Consider the following 25936-nt stretch of genomic DNA (forward strand, 5'->3'; position numbering starts at 1 on the left):
TGATTGGCCCAGTGGCAGCCTCTGTTATTTGTCTACCCAGGAATGTGTTGGCCCAGTGATCAGAATTGTCCCCGGCAGCATTTTGACATCAACAAGGGTAAACGTCACATGTGCGCTTGCCTCCGGGCTTAAATTTTCATTTCTCCTAAAAAGAGCCCATTTTACACATCACCAATTATATCACCCTCAAGCCTCCGTGGAATGAACTCTGTTATTAGAAATTGCTTTGTATGCATAGATTTAGTTGTTGCATGAATCTGGGGTAAAAATCAAGAGATTTGATCTACCTTCCCATCATGTCACCTGAAAGCACAAATGACTCATTCTAGAAAGGTAGAAATATCAGCTTTAGGAAAATCCATTCAATTAAGCTCGGAGAGGGAAGCTTCCCTGGTTTCTTAACGTCTATGTAATTGGACAGCCCCTTAGACCACATAATTCTGCCTGGACTCTGGGAAAGTCTTTATACAGACCATTGCCTGAAGTTAACCTTCTTCACAAAAAATATGGCAAAGTGTTTTACATCTCAATTCAATAAAAAATAAAAATGCCCTGGGCATCTTCATTATAGCAGGCTGCTTGTACTTGGTCCTCAGAGGTGACTGGAAGACAAATCCCTGTTCTAAAAGAGTTACCCGTTAGTGGAGGAAGAAGATTTCAAAACAGTAGCTGCTGTGAATGAGGCAAGCACAAAGTTCTGTGGGGCCTGAGGCTGAGGGAAGGCTTCCTGGAAGAGGTGATGCCTGTGCAGAATCATAAAACATAAGTAGGAATTACCCAGGTGAAGAAGAGAGAGAGATGTCGTATGCAGAAGGAAAAGCATGAACACAAAAGAAAGGACGAGAAATGAAAGCTAGTGTTAGAGGACAGACAGGGGCCAGATCCAGGATAGCCCAATATGCTAGGTTGTGTTATCTGGACTTGATGCCCGATAGGCAATGCAGAGCCATGGAAGGAAGTGGACCTGTCAGATTTGCTTGGAGAAAGATGACTGACTGCTCGTCCAACCCAGCAAAAGTGTTAATAGTGGCTAGCTTTTATTATATGATAGGCATCTGCACTTTTTCTCATATAGAGTCACGAATAGTGTGTGCTCTGTGATCTACACCATTACATTTTCATTGAAAGTAATATTGACCTCTTGTCCTAGGTGTGTTAGCATTTGTAAGCCCTCACAAGCAACCCAGTATGGTGTGGACTTAGGCTGTCCACCTGGCAGGAGGACAGAGCCCCAAGTAATAGTGTCATAAAGGAAGGAATGAGCGGTGCAGCTGGGTGATCCCTGATGCCCTTCCAGCTCTAACGTTCTGATTCTTCCAAGGTAATGATAATTACGCACAGAATTGAAGTTTTCAAGAAAGAAAGAAAAAGTGAATTCTATTAGGAAAATACCTTGAGTCAAATTTAAGTCCCCAAGACAAAGCACCTCTATTAGTCACAAAGCAGGAACTGGCTTTAACTATAAATTAAGGAGCCATGAGGACAAGACTTACATTTCCATAAGAAAGGTTTAGGAGAGCATTCAGGCAGCAAGGGTGGTGAAACACTGAAATGATGAACGTTTTCCTAATACCTTAATGGTGTTTCCCTTGTGGAAAAGGATGCAAAAGATTCTGCATCTCTCGATTTAGGATTTTATAGTGCCCTTTAAGATAAACAGAATTTCTCTTCATTCAGCCTCCATTGAACAAATATTTATTGAATGCCTATTTTGTGCTGGGCATTGTGCTGGGGCTACATTGATCAACAAACCCACTTTATTCCCTGAAGCAGGTAAAGCCCGAGTTTTGGGGAGTCCTGGAGAAGCCATTACCTTTTTTTTATCTTGGAGATTTTAAGTGCTGCCCCTATGAAGACAGTAATTAAACAAAACAACTTCTTGCATCCTTCACTGCTCCAAGAGCCGACATCTCTGTACTAGTCATCAATCCCATTGCTCGTAAGCACCACGGGGATGGAAAGATCACCACCACATAGCTTTTTGCTGTGAATATGGTGACGAAACACTGGAGTTTTACAGTCCAAAAACTTTCCAGCTTACAAATCAATCGACAGAAGTAGAGTGGAGACTCCCAAAGTAAATCTTTTCTACTTTTTTTTGCCTTTCTCTATAATCCAGTGTTTCTATAGTTCTTAAGTAACAATTTAAGGGCAAGCAATGATTTTGCCAAAGCTTTGAAATGAGAATTATTGCTGCCTAAGTGTACCCGATGCCTTCTTCGGAAATTTTGAAAGAAGGTCTTATGTGCAATTTGATATGAAGGGGTTTTTTCTATGACCTTAGTGTTAAAAATCTGCTATGTTACTATGTTCTGTAAACTTGGAAAACAGAAAAGTAGGAAAAAGACTTGAGAAAGAAATAGAGAAAAAGAGATGTTTAAGCAACATAAAAATGAGGGAGTGAAAAAGAGAATGCTCTGATTTGTTCCCAGTAACCTGGGGGATACAGTTCAGAAACAGTTGATCCTTCCGAAAATATTATTTCTGTCACGGCGCCAACCCAAGGTCAGGCAGGTCGTAGGTTATCTGCCACAGTTACAGAAAGAGCTGTCACAAAGCAGAGCCTAGCCAACTACTGCCTTTCCTATGGTGAATCACAGTTTCCTTCATACTTGTCCTTACCATTCCTTTTCTTCTTTATCATTTTGTTATCTTTACTGGGGCTGCAGGAAATTTTGGTGTTTGTGTTAGTGACACAATTAAGCCTAGAATGATTGTCATTGGATTAACACAATTCCAGACCCACCAGATGCTCACTGCTTCTCACAGGACTTCTTATTTTACTTGTGGAGCGATTGTCCTTGAGACCTAGACAGACATGGACATAAGCCATAGGCCATATGCTAGAACAGCCAAAGGTGATGCATTCTCTGTGCTTACTGCTGTTAACTCTGGTTCCTGAGTGGCTAGATAGAACTGCCTTTCTGGCTGGCCAGAGGTAGCTACTCATGTGATTCAAAGAGCCAAAAAGGGCCCTCTGCCCAGGTTGCAGAGAACTTGTCACTCATTCCACTATTAGCAACGGTGTTAAACTCCAAACCCATGGTTTGCTCTGATGGTGTGCATGTCTCTGGGAAAGGTAGCTCATTAGCATCTTAGCATGATTTTTTTTAAATCAGACACCATATTTTTCCTAATAAGAATCTTGGCAACACTTGGCAATGGGGTGACTTCAGGACAAGAACCAAAAGGAGACTTGGCGATGCCAAAGCTGAATATTCCCCACCAGGAACAGGGAGATTGCCTGGAATAAAAGAGAAATCGTGTGTTTTGAGGTCAGAGAGATATTGGCTCTCTCACTGGCTTTGTGGCCTTTGGTCAGCTACTTTAGCCTCTCTAAGACTCAGGCATCCTTAACTGTAAAACAAAGATAATGGTGCGAACCACAGAGGGGCGTCATAAGGATGATCACGCATGTAAATCACTCAGCCAGTTCTTACCTCATAGAGTAGACACTCAAAATAATAGGGGTCTGCCATCCCTCTTAGTTCCCTATGCAGGAAATCACATGATATAAGAAGAACTTCATATTTATTTTTTAGTTGTTGCAGTTTATTCCTGAATTTTCTTAACCAGCTAGTGTGGGAGCAGAGTAAAGGGGAGGGTGTGAGTAGAACCCAGCTTCAAGCCAGCTTTCTGTACAACCCTTGCCAGATCTCTTAGGCACTTCTAGAGCAGGAAGCGGAGCAGCTGGTTCTCATGGATTCCACCAGGCCTGCAAGAGGTAGAAGTTGTTGGGACATTCTGTTTGACTTTAACACCTAATCCAATAAGGTGTGTTTGTTAAGAACAGTAATGAGATGATGGAGTGAGAGAAGGGAGACAGAGTCCAAATATCCCTAAAAAGCTAATATCCTGTATGACATGATTGGAGGAAGTAAGGCCTGTGGGCAGGTGACATGTGAGTCCTGGAAATGAGCATCGGTGTCCTAATGGTCAGAAAATTCTGTGATAAGTCAGGAAGAAATCAGGACGCTTATATAAATAATTTTATGCCTAACTGGTTGTCTCTTCAAATACCTGTGGGAGAGAGGAGGAAAAGGAAGAAGGAAGGAAATGAAGAGAGTAAAGGAAAGAAAAGAAGTAAAATCCAAACCAAGGTACAGGTAAGGTTCAGGGCATTTTGCCTCCAGATCGTTGCTAACCTACACGGGCCATCTTAGAGCAAGGTAGGGCTTCCCTACTAGCTTCCATTTAAGGGGAGTTTACAATATGCCAGGCCCTGTGCTTATCACTGTACATACATCATTTTGTTTAATCTTCCTCACAGTTTTATGAGGATTTACTCTCTCTATCCTAACTTTACATCTGAGGAAACTGAGTCTTTAGAGGGATCGTGTAACTAGCTGGTGGCAGGTTCAGATTTGGAACAAGGTATGTTTAATTGCAAAGTTATTATAAAGAGCTTGCGGTTCAGTTTTTGCCTCTATTAATGATGTTTATACATCCTCCATCCTTCCTTCCATCCATCCCTCCATCCATCCCTCCATCAATCCCTCAACCCCTATCCTATTCTAGGTACTAAGCTCTAGGCATGAGAATTACCACAGTGAAAAGAAGGAGTCCTCCTAGCTCCCTAGTAGCTGATAACCTAGTAAAGATCATAAGCAAGTTAACAGGCTCTTCTTTCTTTATCTGCAGCAGAGAACCTTCATCTCATACTCTCAGTTGCCAAGAGTAGACCTAGACTCTTGGTAAAAGCTGGTGCTTAAGAGACAGTGAAAGATTCATTAGAGCACCCACTTCTCGGGGCAAAGCCACACACACAGGAAATGAACCACACTAAAACAGAAGTCAAATAGACCTAAAGCGATGTCTTAAAACCCAGCACTGAGCCATCCAGCAAAGCACTCAGTTCCTAAGAAAACATTTTTGTAAAGAAATACGAAGTCATACAAAGAGATGCAGCCTGAGCTTTTGAATCTGGAAGACATTGGTGGCTGTCTTGGAGCTTTGCATCTTTGCTCTGCCACTACTAACAACCACTGGCTTAGTTTATGCTTAGCTGATGGCCTATGCATGTTGTAAATTACCAACACCATTACCCTCTTACACACACACACACACACATGCATGCACGCACTTCTCTTTCCCCAGTTTCCCCAGTGCAACCCTGGATCTGCCACTCTCTTCTCTGACTCTTTCCTAGTACCTCTTTCCTCTCTCTTCCAGAGACTTAATCTTAATGCCCTCTGACTACCCAAATTCCCAGATGACCCTTCTCTACCACTTATGCATGGCCCTGATTCTTTCAACCCTTATCCTTGCACCCACCCCCCCCATTCATTCAGTTCAACTCAACTAAGAATTAGAGAAACAAAACTACCTAATCTAATTCACACTTAAGTGTAAATGACTGATGCCCAGTCCTTCATTCCAGCCTTAAAAGCATGGGAGTCATACAAATCTGGGGTAAATCCAGTTCATACACTTACCTGCTCATTGGCCTTGGGCAGAGGATTTCACTTTTTAGAGCTTCAGTATCTTCATCTTTAACTCTTAGGTAGTTGTTGTGAGGATATGTATGTTGAGGGCTTAGCATAGTACCTAGCACATATTAAGTACTCAGTAAATAGTAACAGGCATTAGCTGTGTTTTGTTAACACATCTCTATAAGAAGTTGTACCTGGGTTGCAGGATGTGGGTGATGTGTGTGCACTTTAGGGAACTGGGGCTCTCACCATTTCTCCTGAAGGAAGGAGAGACAAGCTCTGTTACAGAGAAAAGGGGCTTCCTAGTCTAAGACAAGGATATCTGGCCCCTGATTATCTCCTTGTATAAGCTCTAGCCTCTGGAGGTGGGCATTTTCTGCTGGTTAAAAGAAAATCTAGCTCAGTTCAGCAAACATTTATTAAATTCTTGCTGTGTTGTAGGCTCTGAAGAAACAAACAAGTCTAGGACACAGACCATGGGCCAAGTGCTAACAGCTTGTTGGGAGGCCAGTACACAGAAAGATCATGACAATACATGGTCGTAATGGCCATAGCAGACATACGAATGACTGTCGTCTGGGAACACTGAGATGAGTCCCCTAATCCAGATCAGGGAAGGTGACCCAGAGAAGATGAGCACTCAGCTGAGTCTCTTGTTCTTATAGATGTCAAAGTATTTTTTTTCCTAAAATTCTAATCAAATGTGTTGTTGATGTATTACTCAGATATTCCCCCAATGTCCCAATCCAGGTATTTCAAAGGTCATTGGGGCAGCTTTGTGTCCTGCCTTCTGTGCCCTTTCAGTCTTCCAGATGAGCCTAAAAATGCTTGATTCCCCTCTATTCTAAGAGTGTCTCTGGTTTCTCTCAATTAATTACCAGGGATCTGATGTATTTATGTCCCATAACCACATAATGCTATAAAATTATGCCAACTACTTAAAATGGGTCAGATTAATTTAATACCAGCTTTCTTGGATCTCTGTCCCTGAGAGTAACACTAGAACTTGGAGCTTGATCATTTATCTGTAACATCCATGTCCTCTCCAAGGTACCGTGCTGTCCTCAGACAGCTCTGATGGCTCAGGAGATTCAAGAGAGGGACGTAGAATATGGGGCAGTGTATTTGTGTTGCATCTTCAGACAATGATGGAGAATCATGGAAAACAGAAGGACCACTTGGCTCATCCAGTCCCTAATCTTGCCATTTCCCTCAGCTGTAAACTCAGGGTCAAGAGCTCTTGGATTAGAAAGTTCTACAAAGTTCTCTGAGTTCTGTGAAACTGGGTGTTATGTAAATACAAGATACTGAATTATTACTCTGTTTGTTTCTCCTTTTAAGCCAGCACTTCATCTCTTGCCACGTGAGATATTTCGGAGGGCTGGTGTTTCAGGGCCCCGCTGTCTAATCTTCGTCCTCCAATACTTACTCATTGTGCAGATGTCATTGGAAGATTTGCTTAACACACAGAGACAGCAACATTACAGAGAAATCTTAGTTTGGGAGATGTTTCAAAGTTTAAGGAGTAAACAAGAAGGAAATTTATACTCTGGCCTTGGTAAACCCCCACATGCCAAACATGGATTTCGCCTTTATTAGAGTCTAAGTGTCTGTGGGAGGACTCTATAGATCATTGCTGAATATGTCCAGGATGTTCTTGGAGAAATTGAATTACAGTTCTTAATGATAGAAAAGGAAGCTTATGTATCACTGATGCGTTTTCTGGGGAAATTTCCTGAAAGTAAAAAAAATCTCTGTGGGTGGTCTGTTGCTCACCCCGCCCCCACCTATCTCCCACACTTTACCTGCCTCAACTCCTTCCCCAGACTAGCAAGCCAACAAAGTCAAAGATTGCAATGCACAGAGCTTGTACAATTTTAAGCTTCATCAAGCTGTGGAAAAATCACAGAAGGAAACTGTTATAAGCAAGGAATTTATTGATGTAAAATCCACCACAACTAGACAGATACCATTTATCAATGCTCTTTTTGTGAGGAAAATGATGCCAGAATTATGATGTGGGGAGAGACTGATAGTGGAGCCAGATCCTCCTCACAAGATGCACCTCACTCTCAAGTTCAATTTTGTGGCTTTTTTTTAGCACTAATGGTAGACCGTTTGTTTGCAACCAGAGAAGGGGTTGGTGGGGGGGGGGGTGGGGGAGTAAGATGACAGCTTGGGGGACAGGAAAGCTTCCATTTCTCTCTTTATTCTATATGACCTGCTAGGCACTTCTTCAGGCCTTCTGAAGGCACATCCCAGACACACCTAGAAACACCTTCTGTGAAAATGGGCACTGTCATGCACTTTATCTTTAACATAATGGAGGTTGACGATATAACTGACCCATGGTGGAGTGAAGTGAAACCACATGTGGGCTGGATTGACCCTCCCTTGATCTAGAAAAGAAAAGTGCTGTTTTCCAGCTCACCCTTGCATACTGAAGTCCTCCCGGAGCGTAGTTCTGTGGAACAAGGTTGGCAAGAAGTAGACTACTTTTCACCACACATGGTCTTGCTGCAGCTGTGTATCTGTCGAGGTCTAGAAAGTGGGCCCATGCATTGTATTCCTTTCTCTTGACATATAGTAAGGTAGTGTGTTGAAATCTTATATACTTGGTTATGATATCTTGCTGCATCTTTTCACCCTTAAATGTATAAAATTCCCTTTCCGTTGTCTCTCTGAGCATAGGTAAACTCTAAATGGAAGCCTAGCCCAACATTTCTGCCAGTTTCATAATCGTTTGTTTGCTGCTTATCACATTTGGGAGCCCCAAACCCTCCTCTATGGACAGACTAGTGTCTGAAAGGAATGGGTTTTCTGAACATCAGATGTACTCATTTGTTCACAGAGAACTCTCTCTACCTGAAAAGTCAGTTAAAAACGTGAAGCCCATGGTAGGTTTCCACTCCAAATCCCCAGGCTCATGGATCGAGAGACTTCACTGTGAGTCCACAGTCCGGAACTAGCATTGGCAATCTGTGTTTGTTATGGGCAACAAATTTTGCCAACCAGTTAGTGGATTCTTTCACTTCTGGTGGTTGAGGGATCACGGTCGCATGAAGAACTTGGTGGACATCGAATTCTCATCACGTTCCAGTCGGCTCTATCTGCCCTGTTAGTACTATCAGTACCGAAAGATCATAGGGCCTATTCTTTATACTCTAAAAAGCCAGAGAGTGGCCAGTAGTTTGGCTGACAAACTTGTCTAGAATCTAAAACTTTGACAATGAGTCTCCCTCAGTGACTAGGGTTGTGGAATCCAAGAATGTAACTTGGTCCAATTCCCTCATTTTATCTGTGAAGAAAGAGAGGCCAAAGGTATTAAGTGACTTGCCCAAGTAGCCATGGCTAACAGAGCTAGAACTGAAGGTCTGAAAAGTAATGTTTCCCAGCTTCAAGCTCAGTATTTACCAAACAGGTGGATTCCAGAAACTCATACAGTGAATCATAATGTAGGATCTAGAGCCAGACTTCCTGAGTTCAAATCCTAACTCTGCCACTTACCCACTGTGTGTCCTTGAGCAAGTCACTTAACCTCTCTCTGTCCTTTGTTCCTTGTCTGTAAGATAAGGATGAAATAATGCCTACCTCATAGGGGTTCTGTGCAGATTAGTAAGTTAATGTACGTAAAGCACTTATATGAGTGCCTAGTTATTGGAGAATAGGCTCTGTGTAAGAGTTTTCTAGTGCCAAAGATGCATGAAGAGCTGGAATCAGGTGACACAATAAGGGAGCCAGTTGGTCAACAGTGGACATAATGTACTCTTCATTAGGATAAGAAAGGATTTCCTTATTAAACTGCTGAAAGAAGTTTTTATACTTTCTCTATACTTCATTAACACTATAGTAATGAATTGAGTATTTTATGTACAGCTAAGAAGATACCAGTTACCTCAGGTAGAAGGCTTTTATCCTTCCTGAAGATATGCATAGTGATCGATAAGAAAAGCATTCCTTACTTTTTGAGAGTGTGAAGGGCAGAGGGTAAGGAGTCAAGTGGGCCATGACAGGGAAAGAAAGAAAATAGCTGCATTCACAGAGCGTGAGGATTGTTCTAGCAATTTAGTACAAATGAATGATAGTCAAGAACTAGGAATTCAGTTGACCTCCATGTGACATGGAGTAGTAACCCTCTCCATGCTTTCTTGGAAGTCATATGGATTCCAGTGTTCTTATTCAGAATTTAGTTACTGGGTTATCCCACTGTTTCTGTTTTCCTACTTGGAAAAATGGATAATGTGCTCTGAGGATCAGAGAGCAGCTAGAAAGTTCTCTGTGGCTTGGGGAATGATGGGCTGCATGAAGCTAAACTGTTAATTAGTATCATAAGTGTCACATAAAGCAAACAAGACTGAATAGAAAATAGTTCCTCTAATTTGGCGATAGTAATAGCAGTAATTCCAAGGAACCACAAATAGGGGAAAAAAAAAAAAAAGAAGGAGGAACCCTGAAGACCCATTCTTTCTCCTGACCTCTCTCATGTCTGAGGAATGATATTATGACAACAATAATAATGATCGCAGCTACCATGTGGTATTCTGCTCGCAGCACCTGTGCAAGCTAGAGGCTAGCGGGTAAGCACACAGTGAAAAACACTGGAGGAACCACTTAGGATTGAATCCTGGATCTCTTATGGAATAGTTCTGTGACGTTGGTCACATTATTTCAGTTAACTCATATATAAGATGGCGTGATAACAGTACCTATATCTTGAGTTGCTGTGAGGATTAAGTGAGTTAGCACACATGAAGTTCTTACAACAGTACCTAGTACATAAGCATCCGGTAACTATTGGGAGCTATTATTGCAGCTGTTGTCCCATTTTACAGATAAAAAGTTGATATTCAAAGTGGATAACTTACCCAAAGTTGTCAACACAAATGGAGGTAGATTCCCACCCTGATCCCCTGGAGTCCAAAGTTTGGGTCAGTCCGATTCTTTGACATCATGCTCACATGTCTCCTGCTTAACAAGCATAACTCAGGGATTTAGGGCAATTTATCAGTTCTATTCAGATCCAAGTGTGTTTAAAAATAGTGTTCCAGGGATAAAAGTGCTAGCAATAAATGAGCATCATGGATCATCAAAAACAAATGAGGGATTTAATAACCAATATAAATCCTAATATGAGGATTTAAATGTATTCAGGCTTAGCCTGATAATAATCCTTTAACTCACCCTGAGATAACAAAACATCAAAGAGTAAAACATACGTTCTACTTGAAGAGATCTTTGAACCTAACTTGAAAAATAACTGTAGATCATTTTTGTGTGGTCACATAAGAAAGCATTTGTGAAAGGCCTCACTCCTACTGCTCAAGTGAACGCCCTTCAGGGCTGCAGAGCACGGGGCTGCTGCTCGTCCTATGGATAGAACAGTTGGGTGAATGGAAGCGTTCCTGGTGTACAAGGAGCCAGCACTGTCTGCCACTCTGTGTGTGTGTGTGTGTGTGTGTGTGTCCCGGCACTGACGGAATTAATCACACATTGCATCAATAGCTTGCTGCTTCCTCTCCTAACTCCTCACTTATCAGACTCTGGACACTGAGACTGGGAGGTCTCCAGGGCAAATGGCTCTATCTTTTGTTTTCCACCGCCAAGCCAGGTTTGAATTGAATCTGTGGTCTGATTAAACACAGTGGAGGGCCTGCTTGGAGCACTGTGTCGCCCTGTGCCATGGGCCTCTTGGAATTCTCACCAAAGCCTGGCATCACTTGGGATGGACAGAAAGGGAACATGCTGGGCATTCAGCTTTCAGCTGATGAGGCGTGTGCCATCAGCAGGGTCCTGAGGGCTGTGAGGTTGAACTGCAGTGAACTTAAGTTACCTTTGTCTCTGGGGCTTTGGCTGCCCACAGCACCTGTTTCCCAGGCTCCCTTACCCACCCAGAATTACATCAAGGAAAACAGAGAGGAGAGAAAACTGAATTTTCCAAGGACTTACTAGGCTTTCTACTCAATATTCTTTCCAGCCCTGAGAATGGAAATAAAGTAGAGTTCCCCAAAGGCATCATTCTTTCTTGCACCTCTTTCTGCCTGGAATAGCTTCTCTTTACCTCTGCATTTGCCTAGCCACCTCCTACTTACTCTTTAAGACTCAGCCCAGACACCACTACCTCCAAGAAGCCTTCCAGGATTCTCTCTCTTCCCTCTTGACTCCCAGTCTATATTTTTGTGCTTCCCTAACACCTCATGTTTATCTGTCTCACAGACTAAACTATGAGCCCCACGGGAATACGGTCTATGTCCGTCTCATTTATTACTCTGTTCCTTCACATAGAGCCTGGCCACAAAAAGTGCTCAATAAATGCTAGTTGAATGAATAAATAAATGAATAGCACTTATTACAGTACCTTGTACTTGTCTCTGAAAGCCCTTAAGAGCGAGATTTTTTTACAGCTCTGTGTCTCCAGCATTCAGCATGATATTGATGCATAGTAGGTTTTCAACAAATGAATGCATGGCCGTAGGCACACATACGTTTATGAATGGCTTAATTTATTGGTAGAAGAAAAAATGAAGTCTACAAGACTGCAAAAACAATTATGATGAAAGGAAAGAGGAGGCCGAATCTTGCAGGAGATAGAATCAGATCTGTGGATCCTGACATAAAGAACCGACCTTCGCAGGCGTTTCACTTGCAGTGAAAACCCGTGAATATAAACGTCCAGAAAGGTTTCTGTTTACAACATAAATAAATGGATTAAAAACTGTGCAAGAGAACTGACTCAAGGGAGAGGGTTAGTTTGCTGGGGCTACTATGACAAATTACCACAAACTGGGTGTCTTGGAGCAGCAGAAATTCATTCTCTCATAGTTCTGGAGACTAGAAGTGTGAAATCAAGGTGTGGGCGGAGCCATGCTCTCTCTGAAACCTGTAGGGGAGGATCTTTCCTGGCCTCTTCCTAGTGTCAGGTGGTTTGGCAGCCATCTTTGGTGTTCATTGGCTTGTAGATGCATCTCTCTAATCTTCCATCTTCACATGGTCATTTTCCCTCTCTGTCTCTGTGTCCAAATTTCTCCCTGTTTATAAGGACATCAGTCATATTGGACATAGCCTAATGACCTCATTTTAAATTAATTACCTCTATAAAAATCCTATTTCCAAATAAGGTCACATTCTGATGTACTGGAAGTTAGGACTTCAACATATTTTGGGGGGAGGACACCATCAATCCATAACAGGGAGAAAGTCTTAGGCTTGTAGGGTTTTAACAACCAGTGCCACCTACAAATCAACCAATAGATGGAGATCTTTATGGCCTGATTTAATGGATACCAAACAATTCCCTTAACCCCAAAATACTTGATCCCAAATCTTAAAAGCCTTATATTCGACTTGGGATGATAACTAAAGAGAAACATTTAAGCAAATAGAATTGTTTCAAATCATAGGGTCTTGCCTGGGCTTAGAACAGCCACATGGTCAGTGTGGTAGGACATGAACAAGGACCAAAAGACAGTAAGTCCAATGACAGTAAGTCCAATAAACTGCAAAGAGAGTGCAGTTGATATGGGTTGGGAGGTGGGGAAATCCTTCCAGAAGCAGAAGGTCTCAAATCAGACCTTGAGGTAGGAACATGGAGAGCATTCCAGGGAGGAAAAATTGGAAGCAAATTCACAGATGCGGAAAAGAAAAATGGTGTGTTGGAAAGCTAACAAGTGGTTAAACCTGGAAGAAGCTCCCTCTCTTTAAGGGAGGTAATTCTGGAAAAGGAAGGGAGTTCATCTAGTGGAAAAACTGCAATGTGAGTTTGCTAATCAATTAAGATGAAATACAGAAAAGCTGGAATAAAAACCAAAAGGTAGTATTAGAGGGAGAAAAAGAAAAATGACAGATGACATTTGTATTGATGATCAAAGTCATTCCTTCTATGATCTTGACCACAAAGAGAACAACCCTGTGATCATTTTTATAGGAAATTTCCACCTAGAATTCTAAGTAAGCCAACTAAAATCTCAAATTCCTAAGGGCATAAGTGATTTTGCAGATTATCTAGCCTACTGACCTGTTTCTCAGGAAACTCATATCTGAATTATAGCAGCCAGCAGAAATTCTGTCTCATTTTAATGTGCTGTCACCCAGAAGACAGGGTGATCAGAAAATGGGAACAGAATTTAGAAGTTTTGATTAAATCAAGCTGTCTGTAAGGAAACAGGCACATGGGTATTTCTTGGACACAGGGTGTCATAGAGAAGTGTTGGGGGTTGGGAGGGAAGGCTGAAAGACACTCTGTACCATTGGGCTTAGCTTTGGTGCCATTCTGCTGGTTGACATGCTCTGACAAGGAAGTCGCTTTAAAGCAAATGGCATGCTATTAATGAGATAGTAAATGTATATCTTGCTGCAAGTACCATTTTTCTTCCAACAGCTATTCATTAATTTTTTTAAAAATAGCAAAGAAGATTTGACAAGAGTCATTTGCAATGTTGGTAACCTTGATTTTTTTTTTTAATTTTTTTAGAAATGATTTAGTAGGTGAGGCAAACTGGCATGGCTAAAACAGCAACTTTGACCACACTGTTCTCCAGTGGAAATGAGCGCTTACCATGTCAGGAGTTCAGTAATCTTGACTTTAAGTATTTTTATGGAGTTAAAACTTCATGCCAAGCAGGCTGACTTCCAAGAGAAGCATGGTTCTATTTCCTGTTTTCTGAGCCACGCAAGCTACTCTTTTTCTAGAGAGCTCTGATTATCATGGTGCTATTTATCATATATTCTTTTGGTTAATTTTTGGCCTTCAAACATTTTTACTCTTGATTGTCTAACGTCTCCTTTGATCTTTTCATTTGTTTTTCCTAGGCTGCTTTAAGGAGTTTTCTAAAACACAGAGGTTGTATGTGAGGGTAGCAAATCCATCTGCGATGGAGTGTAACTGCTTTTCTAATCTTGTCTGTCTTCTCTGTGACTCTTCATGATTCCCCACTCTGTCCTTAGTGACTTAGCGGGTGGAAGGAGTAACCTGAGTACCCTTCCCAACTTTGGAGAAATCACTTGTTTCTCTGAGCCTCAGCTGGCTTATCTGTAAAATGGAGATCGTATTGCCTGCTTTGCTTACTTGAGAGTTAGCAGGGTCAAACAAGATAGCACAGATGAACAGATTTTGTGAATTTCAGTCATATAAATGCAGGTGGTTATAAGCACCCCACTGCCCGTCTTCTGAAATTCTGCAGTACTCATGGTTCAGCCAAATAGTTCAGCATTTAGCTCATTACTATTACCTAACGTTGTTTGCTTCATGTCCTGGGTGTTTGTCAGTTCTCCCCATCTTTGCTGAAAGCATGCTGAAGGTGGTGAGCGTGTCTCCCACTTCTTCCATATCTGTGCAGTGCTTAGCGGGGAATGCTTAAATGATAAGTTAATGTGGGCATGTCACAAATGTCCTTTCCCTCAGTCTCCATAACCTATGGCTATAGGCTACTTAGTCTGACTCCCTCCAGGAAGAATTCTCACTCTACTCATTTAATCTCTAGCCTCACGAGAATCATCCATGCATTTAATAAATATCTACTGAGTACCCAGTAGTGACAGTTCATGTTAGCTAATGTTTATAGAGTCCTTCATCTGGGCCAGCACTGTGTTTAAGCCCTTTACATAGATGTTCTCACTTCAACCTCAGAACAACCCTTTGAAGTGGGTATTGCTATTATTCCAATTTTAAATGTGAGTAAACTGTTAAGGTTATGCCCAAGGTTATGCGGTTAGAGAGTGGCAGAGCACAGTTCATTCACAGATCATCCCATTCCAGAGCCAAGGTCTTCTACGTTATGCCACATGCCACCCCAAGTAGCCACAATGTGTTAGGCACTGTAGTGGGTGCTGGAGGTGTTCAGATGAATAGGTCAGAGCCACTGCTGCCCTTGTGGAGTACATAGTCTAGTGAGAGAGACGGACAAGTAGACAACTACGGTATAATGAAGATGAGCCTGAAGGAAGAAGAGAATGCCTTTAGGAGGAAAGAGCGTGCCATAGAGGGGAGAGTCTAGCTCTGCCTGGTGGGAGGGATATCGGAAAAGTATTCTGAGAGGAGGTGGATGGTTAAGATCCCACCTGACTGGCAGAGGAGTTTGCCAGCTGAGAAGAGGGGTACAAAGCTGAGTATAGGGGTGACCTGAGATTAAATCAGAAAGATATATTCAAACTTGTTTGTGAAGCACATTACAGGTCAGCCAAGGATTTGAACCTTGCAATGGATGTTTTGTATAACCTTTATTTTGCAAAATTTCTGTTTAAAAAAAGAGTTGCAAAAATAGTACACAGAGCTCCCTTATACCCATCCCCTCAATTCCATAATTATTAACATTTGGGGACCATTTGAGAATAATTTCAGGTGGTATCCCATTGTGTTTTAACACTTCAATATTTATTACCTAAGTGCAAGGATGCTCTTGTAAATAACCACAGTATAACCATCAAAATCAAGAAATGACATTAATTCAGTATCACCATCTCATCCACAGACTCCCTTCAAATTTTACCAGTTGTCCCAACAATGGGTTCTATAGGTCCAAGATCCAATCCAGGGTCGCAGGTTGCATTTGGTTGTCATTTCTTTTTAGATTCCTTCAAACTGGGACGGTCTTTTCTTGTCTTTCATATCCTGGACATTTTTAAAGAGTACAGGCCAGCTAATTTGTAAAATGTCACTCAGCTTGCGTTTGCTTGAAGCTTCTTCATGATTTTTGAATTTTTGACAGAAATACCACAGAAGTATGCTATGTACTTCTTAGTGAGCTGTATCAGGATGCGATGAATGGTGTTATGTCTCATTCATTCCCGATGATGTTAACTCTTATTATTTGGTCAAGATGGTGTCAGCCAGGTTTTCCACTGTAAAATTAGTAAGGATCTTGCACTTAATAAGAGTAAATAACAAATAAGTAGTTAGGGGGAAGATAATCTGAGACTAATACCCTATTGCTCATCAACCTTTTACATACCAGCATTAGTATTCATTGGTGATTCTTGCCTGAGTCAATTAATATTATTATGGTTGACAAACGGTGACCTTCTAGAGTCTATCATTCCTTCTAGATTATTAATAGGCATTCTATTGTAGAGTAGAGCTTTCTCTTCTTATTTATTTATTTATGAATTTGTATTTTACTCAAAAGATTAAAATCTATTACTATCAAATCGTCCCAGACATGGCCAGTGGTAGCCCCTTCAAACTGGCCCCTGTGTCCTTTTGACATATTGACAAGTGGCCTGTCATTTGTTGAGGACTTTCTAGTTTTCTGATACAAGAAGATGTTCCAGACTCATTTTTCATTTTCCCAACCCCTGGTCCAGCACCGTTTCCACAGGAGCTGCTTCCTTCATGGAGAATGGTTTTCAGAATCCAAGATATGGGCTCTGGATATACTTGATACTACTAGTATGTCATTGCTTCTAGGCCTCTCAGCAGAGATAGCTGGGAACTATTGTATACATATGTGTAGATTTGTATACACGCATTTATGTCTGTTGATAGATCTATGTCTATGTAGGTATCTGTTTGTCTATCAAGAATCATGAGTTCACACTTGTTTCAATTCCAATCCAATTCCACAAGGTTTATTCTAGTCTTCCCACTTTCTGTATTTGTCACTTCTCTGTCTGACAGTAAGAAATCTGGCTGCCATTCTCCTCCATGTATTTATGCATTTGTTCAATTCTCCCTGAAGGTTTGATTCCTGGCTACCCTGGTCCAGTGCTGAGCCCTGTCACATGCCAATGGACCACTCCCCACCCAGCCTCAGGCTAAAGTTCAGTCCCCACAAAGAGGAAGAAGGGAGGAAAAGCCACTTAGGAAGTTCAGCTCCAGGCATGCAGCGCCCCCTTCCCTCCACTCGTTGTACTGGACCAAAGCTGAGCCCTGGGCATCCCCACCCCACTAAAAGCTCAGCACAGACTCTAATGGAGGTTTTTAATCAGAGAAAGTAAAGGGACTAGCTTTGCAATTAGAAGCTTCGAGCTGTGGATAAATGGGAAATTAGGAGATGTGCGGATAAATTAGGAGCCACTAATAATAGTCCAAAAACCTTAAAGTGGGACAGGGTCCTAGACAATGTCCCAGTTGGAGAGAGCATTCTCTTTGCCCTTACTTGGGCTTTCTAGAGCTGGCCACGCTCCATGGTGTCTGATTTATTATTGCCTGATTGCTGTCTACCTCCTGACCTCAGAGCCATTTTAGAGGAAATATCTTTGGGGGACTTTAAAAAATCATGGAATAGAAATGTCAAGTTGGAGGATCACATGCAAGTTTAAAGAATGCTTCTAAAAAATAACTGAAATTTACAACGATGTCCGCCTCCTAACAAAACCTGCATTTAAAATTTTGAGTAAAAAAAGAAGCCCTACTTTGCTGCAAAACCCAAGATAAGAGAAGCTTCTTAGGGCATAATAGCTTGAGGTGGGGAGAGTCTGCCATTAGAAATTCTGTACATTTATACCAGCAACAAATAGTGACTTGCCAGAGGAAATGGCCATTACCTTCTCTGAAAGCATAGGGGAGAAAAACCTTGGCAACTCACATAATCAGCCCTTGTCCAAAGGAAGGCAAAAATTCCTCCTTTTGTGTTGCTAATACAAACACAAGCTGCTAAGAAGTGCTAACAACCATGGGTTCTTGATGGCCCACATTATCTCTGATGGTCACCTTTACAAAAAGCAAACATGTGCTTGGGGGGACCACACTCTGCCTTTGCCCATTTGGCTGCCAAGTCCCACTGCTGCTTTACTGAAATAACAATGCAAGTGTATTCATAACCCTGGGTGGCATCAGAGTATTTGTTTCTGTTATTTAGAAATAGATCTGTCATTTTGTCATTTGTCATTTTCTGAAGTTATAAGCACCAGGGATCCTAGAATTTGCATCTCAGATCTACTCTATACTGCAATATTCATCATCCTGACCCTAAGAAGAAGGGTAATATAATAATTAAGCATGCAGGAGCCAGGCCATCTGGGTTTGAATCCTGATTCTCTTGTTTACCAGCTGTGTGACTTTGGACAAGTTACTTGACCTCTCAGAGCCTCTGTTAAGTCACCTTGTAAAAGGGGGGAACTTATAGTACCTTCTTCATAGGGTTGATGTCATAAATGAGTTCATATATGTATCCCACATCTTGAGTGAGCTTAGCCCTGAATCCTGCTAGGACCTCTGCAAAAGAGGCTGGGATGATGCAGAGCTGGGGCTTATAAATCCACAGTGCTGGCCTCTGTGATAGGGAGCAGCCCCATTCTCAGCACCCATGTGTCCGAGTCCTGGTAGATGTGGATGTGAGGAAGGTGGCATTGACATCCGTATGAGACCTGGCAGCAGGCAATCTAGGCCTAGACTAATTAATCATCTAAATTCTCCAGACCTCAGCTCCTTGTTGTTAAAATGCAGATAATAATAGTACCTATCTCACAGAACTGTGGAGAGGATTATAGGAGACAATGCTTTTAAAGCAACTAACACAGAACCTGGCTCATTGTAAGCTCTGTAGAAATGTTAGAATCTCTACTGTTATTGGTGATAGTGTGTGATATTAGCTAGATTGCTATCACATCATGGCTTATGGCTCATAGCTAAGGGCCTCTGCCCAGCCCAAGGCCAGGGGATGGCTCGATCCAGGCAGAGTGACAGTACCACGGTCCAGTAGGCTGGGCTTTGGGCAGGACTCAAACACCATCAGGGACACAAAGTCAGAATTGGGAGACCAGCACTAAAATCTAAAATCCAGTTATAAAGACAGGCCAGCCCAAGTACACCTGATGCTGGGCAGGGGTCAGGAAGATTAATTCCAGCCTTGGGGAGGTAGGGGTAACCCTCTGTCTCCTGCCTGCCCTTGGTCAAGGGTCACTTGCTCAGGAGCTGGGCAGGCTCCAGCCTGAAGTGACAGAGCCTCAGCTGTGATGTGTCGGCTCCCAGAGCCTTCCCTGCAAACAGGCATTGACAAAAGGGACAAGAATGTGGAGAAGGGCTGAGAGGAAAGAAAGGAGTATAAAAAGAGAACACTGGGGGAGCCAGAGTCTCCCTAACAATTTGGCCAAGGGCCCAATTGAAGCTAAACACCTTAAGCCTAGAAGCTGAAGGAAACCATAGTGACCATGTTTACCATCCTCCTTACACAGGGCCACGATCCGTTAGCCAAAACCATTGGGGCAGCTGTGTTTTGGGATTCAGAATTTTTTCTATTTTAGAAGTATGTTAGGATTACTAAGACATAAATTGTATTACACCCCTAGTAAATTCTGGGCGAAAATGCTGTAATCCAACAGGCTAATATTGCTGCAGTAAAATGTGTAAATATTTACACTAAGTGGGATGCAACCTATAAAGGCATCATGTCAATTCAGGTCCAGTGCTGTCAGCAAAGAGTTTGCACCACACCAAAGAAAACGTTGTGGTGTTCAGAGCTTTGGGGACTTTGGAATTGGTGGTGGCAGTTGTTGAGTGGACACAGCTGAGATGGGTGACCAGCCAAAGGTGCACACACAGTTCCCTGGGGCTCCACTCGTTTGTCGCCTCATCCTTACTGGGCGTCTGCTGCGCTCCAGGCACCGTGCTAGGCACTGAGGTTACAGGGGTGTACTGGTTTGCTAGGGCTGCCATAACACAGTACCACAAATGGAGTGGCTTAAAACAACAGAAATTTATTCCCTCACAAAAACCAAGTCTGAAATCAAGGTGTCAGCAGAGTCATGCCCTTTGGATACCTGTAGAGAGAGCGCTTCCCTGCCCCTTCTGGCTTGCGGTATTTGCTGGCAATCCTTGACATTCCATGGTTTGTAGATGCGTCACTGCAGTCTCTGCCTCGGTCATTACATGGCACTCCCCCCGGGTGTCTCTCTCCCCTCTTATGAGGACACCAGTTGTACTGGATTAAGGGCCCACCCTGCTCCAGTATGACCTCACCTTAAGTGATTACATCTCCAATGATCCTATTTCCAAATAAGGTCACATTCTGAGTTACTGGGGATTAGGAGTCTGACATATCTTTTTGGAGGATACAATTCAACCCATAACAAGTGATAAACCAAAACAGACACAGCCCCATGCTCTCATCAAGATAATTAACAGTTGAGCCGGGTAGTCAGATTACAAGGGCATTGAGCACAGCAAAGGAAACAATCAACAGAGTAAAAAGGCAACCTATGGAATGGGAGAATAAAGTTGCAAACCGCATATCTGATAAAGAGCTAATCTCCAAAATATACAACTCAATAGCAAAAAAAACCCCTAATAATTCAATTGAAAAATGGGCCAAAGACTTGAGTAGACATTTCTCCAAAGAAGACATAAATGGGTAACAGGTATATGAAAAATTCTTGATGTCATTAATCATCAGGAAATGCAAATCAAAGCCACAATGAGATATCACCTCACACCTGTCAGGATGGCTATTATCAAAAAAATAACAGACCACAATTGTCGGTGAGGATGTGGAAAAGTCTGAACCCTTGTGCACTGTTATTAGGAATGCAAAATGCTAGAGCCACTGTAGAAAACAGTATAGGGATTCCTCAAAAAATTAAAAATAGAACTACCATATGGTTCAGCAATCCCTGTTCTGGGTATTTGTCTAAAAGAACTGAAGTCGGGATCTCAAAGAGATATTAGCGCTCCCATGTTCACTGCAGCACCCACTATTCGCAATAGCCAAGATGTGGAAACAAACTAAATGCCTATCAGCAGAAGCGTGAATTTAAAAAAAATTTTCTATATGCCTATGGTGGAATATTATTCAGCCTTAAAAAAGAAAATTCTACAAATCTGTGACAACACAGATGAACTTTAAGGATATTATGCTAAGTGAAATAAGCCAGTTACAGAAGGATAAATACTGCTTGATTCCACTTACACGAGGTGTCTAAAATAGTCAAATTCGTAGAATGGAGGGTGGTTGCCAGGGGCTGGAGGGAAGGGGAAATGAGAAGTTACTAATCAACCAGCGTGAAGTTTCAGTTAAGCAAGATAAGTTGCAGAGATCTGCTGTACAAGAGTGTGACTAGAGTAAACGGTGTAGTAGGAGAATTTTACCCAGCTGATGGCTTTCTCCCTGAGAATTAACCTTTCTAATGAAGGCAAAAAGATGAGTAAAAGTCAAACAGGCAAAGTGGAGGAAGAGCATTATTGCCCTCACCCTCTGATGCCTAGACCAGAGCTCCTCCCCCGTCAGCACTGGACTTATACAGAAGCCAGGCCCCAGAATCCCAGGAAAGGCCTGTAAGTGTCTCACAGGCTGCCCAGCCACAGCCGCTCTTGTCCCCAGGCTGGCTCCCTCTGGCCTGTAGTCCCTCCCTCAGGAACAGCCAAAGGTACAGAATGCAGGCAGGCGGCTATCAGCAGCCGGTCAGCCCCAAGGCTCCCAATTGCAGCCTCTACAGAGGGGAGAAGTCGAGGTGGAGTTTCTGTTTTCCCTTTTCTGACCAAAGTTGATTCACATACTTTCAACCCAGAATCAGCAAAGTGCTTAATACACAGATAGCTTCCGCTGACCTCCTCTCTTGAGAATGTAGTGTATTTTTATCATGGGTAGGCAGATATGTCTGGTTGGTGAGTTTCTCTGAGCAGTGCTGAAGTGGCCTCATGCCTGCCAAAATGCTTCTGCTTCAAGGTCCCAGGGACTGAATTTCTGCCAGAGGTGGGGACAGAAGAGGTGTAGAGTCTATACCATGTCAAGTTGTAACCTTGGCACAGCATTCGCTGTGTAGACAGCTCCTCTATGAGACAGAGGGGTCGTCAGCGGTGGCCATGGTTGTTGAATTTTATTCTACCCCCACAACATTTTAGTGTTTCACTTAAAAGTGGAAAACCATTCTTTTTTGAAGCATAACAGAAAGAAAAGTGCACAAATCCTACATGTAGGGCTTGGTGATTTTTCACAAAGTGGATCCAGATCCAGCAGCTGGATCAAGATCACATCCTGGAAGCCTTCCCCTCATACGCCTCTTCTAGTTTCTGCCCGCCAAGCATAGCCACTCTCCTGACTTCTAACAGCATAGATTAGTTCTGGTTTTTGAGCTTTATATAAACGAAATCACAGTATGAATTTTTGCACTTGTGGCTTTCTTCACTCAATTTTATGTTTGTGAGACTCATCCTTGTAGTTTATTCTCATTGTTTTATAGTATTGTATGAATATATCATACTTTTTTATCCATTCAACTGTTGGTGGACATTTGGGTTATTCCCTGTCTGGGCTATTATGAATAGTGCTGCTTTGAATATTCTTTTTTGTTTTGTTTTCTTTTTTTTTTTTTTTGAGGAAGATTAGCCCTGAGCTAACATCTGCTGCCAATCCTCCTCTTTTTGCTGAGGAAGACTGGCCCTGAGCTAAGATCCATGCCCATCTTCCTCTACTTTATATATGGGGCGCCTGCCACAGCATGACTTGACAAGCAGTGCTGGGTCCACACCCAGGATCTGAACCTGCAAACCCTGGGACACCAAAGTGGAATGTGTGAACTTAACCGCTGCACCACCAGGCTGGCCCTGAATATTCTTGTATATGTCTTTTGATGAATATATGCACATTTTGGAGGGAGACTATATACTTGTATTGTTACTGCACAAAATTGGAGTTCTCTTGCCCAAGGCAGTTAGCCAATTAATTAGGGCATCGGCCTTTGTGAAAAGACATCAGCTTTATTCTTCAAGGTGGGCCTGCAGGGAGACAGGGAGTGTGTGCCCTCAGCTCTGTCTCCCCAATTCAGGATTTGGGGTGAAATTTAAGAGGTTAGGGAGAACAGGCTGGCATGTGGAAGTGCTGATGGGACAGGTTTTGATTTGTGGGCTTCAAGCATTTATGGTAAGGTTCTAAAGATTTATGACAGGATTCTAAACATTGATGAGGTTCTAAACTTTTGTGATAGGGTACTAAACATTTATGATGAGGTGGGGGAAGAATTTTAACACCGGATCTTCCTGAATGAGAGACCCCTCACTTCTGCTAAGAGTCCGACTTTCAAGTTCTAGTCATGACTCAGTCCTTTGGTTCCACAGTCCTTTCTGGTGAAAATTTCTTCTTCTGCACATGCTCTGGCTACATGACTTTGCACGTTTTCTGAAAGACAATTCTTAATCACTCTGTTGATAAGAGACGGAGCCAGTTGAACTGGTCCTCAAGGGCTCATGGTTACACTATTAGTTGTCTATTGTTGCATAACAAATTTCCCCAAAACCTAGGAGCTCACAACACAAATAAACATTTATTACCTCTCACAGTTTAATAAGTGAGGAGTTCAGGAGCCGCTTAGAAAGGTAGGTCTGGCTCAAGGTCTCCCATGACGCTACAGTCATTGGAAGGCCGGACTGGCTCCAGCAGATCTGCTTTCAAGGTTGCTCACTCACATGACTGGCAAATTGGTACTGACTGTTGGTGAGCAGCCTCATTTCCTTTGCATGTGGACTTACCTTAAGACGGTCTGAGTGTCCTCATGACATGATGGCTGGCTTTCCCCAGAGTGAGCAGTCAGAGAAAGCCAAGCGGAAGCTATATCCTTTTTATGGTTAAGCCTTGGGTGTGACATAGCATCACTTCTGCCCCATCCTGTTCATTACAAGCGAGCCACTAAGTTCAGCCCATACTCAAGACTCCATCTTTAGAAGTGCAGAGTTGCAAAGAATGTATGGATATATTTTAAAACCAAGAACCCACAACATTTTAAAGCTTGGAATTAACCCAAGCTAGGGATCTAAAAATAAGTTTATAGAAATTCACACAAGGATCTAAAAGAAAAATATTCAATCCAGCCTCCGCTTCTATTCTTAAAATTCTGTGAATGTTTATAGGACAATGTTCAAGAGGCAGCATGGTATAATAGAAAGTACAAAGGCTTTGGAGCCAGACACACCCAAGTTGAATCCTGGAGTCACTACTTATTAATTATTGGTACTTGGGCAAATCAGCATCTTGGATTCTAAGATTCCCTCAACTGTAAAATTGGGGAAATCATTAGAGCTTATCTCCTGTTGTTGTGGAGGTAATTAAATGACATAATGTGTGTAAAGTGTCCTGTATGATGGTAGGTCCCTTCCATTTGCTAATTTATCAGGAAATTATTAACCATATACATCAACTCTCTAGAAGGTGCTATGATGAACCCTATGAGAGATACAAAACTCAGACACAGACCTTGCCTTCAAGAGGTTTATACTCCAGTAGGGCCTTTGACAGGAAAAATAATTGTAATACATTTGAGAGAATGATCAGTGTCTGGAGTGGGTATGGATACAACCCTTTAGCTATAGATCAAATTTGGAGGTATAGAAATGGAAGAAATTTTGAGGGGCAAGGAAAGGACAAAAAGTATTCCAAATTAGGAGTAACAGCTTGAGTAAAGACAGAACTGGGAACCCAGGGGGCATGAATTTGAGAATAACAAAGTAGTTTGCTACAGATGTGGCTTAAACATAGGGTGAATGAGAGAAAGCCAGCCCTGATAGTCTAGTGGTTAAGATTCTGTCCTCTCACTGCCACGGCCCGGGTTCATTTCTGGTCAGGGAACCGCACAACCCATCTATTGGTTGTCATACTGTATTGCTGTGGTGCTGAAAGCTAAGCCACTAGTATTTCATAACCCCTAAAGGGTCACCCATGATGGACAGGTTTCAGTGGAGTGCAAGAAGGTGAGAAGATGGCACAAAAAGACTGGGCAGTGTTCCACTCTGCTGTACTCAGGGTCACTAGGAGTTGGAATCAACTTGAGAGCCCTAACAGCAATAGATGAAAGGAGGTAGTGGAAATAGGGGTTAGAAAAGTAGTTACATATCAGAGTAGCGGGAAGAGATTGAGGGAGTATACACTCAATTTAACAGTTTGACAAAAAACTTTAAGGCCACAGATTTTTTTAAACCAATTTTCAGGGTTAGCTAAGGAAGGTAGGCTGGCCTAGCTACTGAAGGATGTACTTGCCGTGTTTTTCTTGGCTAACTCCTATTTGTAGAATTTTTGTGCCTCACATTGTAAACAGAACTTTCTAAAACTGATCATTAAAGAACACTTCTGACTCAGAGCCCGAGCAACTGAACTTTTTCCTTATCATTCTCATTGTGGAGGCTGCAGCAACAGGGAAACGCAATGGGACTATTTTTACAGGGTCTTAGCTCACTCTGTGTACTTCTCAAGACTTGGTTGTTTGGAATGGCCAGTTCCTGCACTCTGCTCATCCATATGTATTTGACTTCTACTTCCAGATAATGAGCCGTCCTCTCCACCTATTTCCCCTCAAGAAGACTGATCTGTTTAGGAACCTTCACTTTTGTTACATTCTCCAGTCCCAGGCAGCGATGATATTTATACATAAGACAGAGACATTTCTGTGCTATGATGGAAGTTTGAAGGAAGTTGGAGCCAACAACCTTTCACTTTGAAACCAAAGAAAAACAAGCACAAATTTTCCAGTCTTGCTAAGAATGAGGATTAGAGAAATTAGCAGAAAGGCTTCTTCTAGACCCACTGTTCAATACGCAGAGCCCAAGCTTTCATGTGCTCAGCCTATGTCTTATGTAGCATAACCCCCCACTT

General features: G+C 42.3%; 1 protein-coding gene across 6 annotated transcripts in view; it reads left to right on the forward strand.

The window, feature by feature from the left end:
• Positions 1 to 25936, forward strand: part of ADAMTSL1 (ADAMTS like 1) — an 858582-nt gene that overhangs the window by 694125 nt on the left and 138521 nt on the right. The gene's annotated exons all lie outside the window — the stretch shown is intronic.

This window comes from Equus przewalskii, chromosome 22, assembly GCF_037783145.1.
Source record: "Equus przewalskii isolate Varuska chromosome 22, EquPr2, whole genome shotgun sequence".
NCBI classification, from domain to species: Eukaryota; Metazoa; Chordata; class Mammalia; order Perissodactyla; family Equidae; genus Equus; species Equus przewalskii.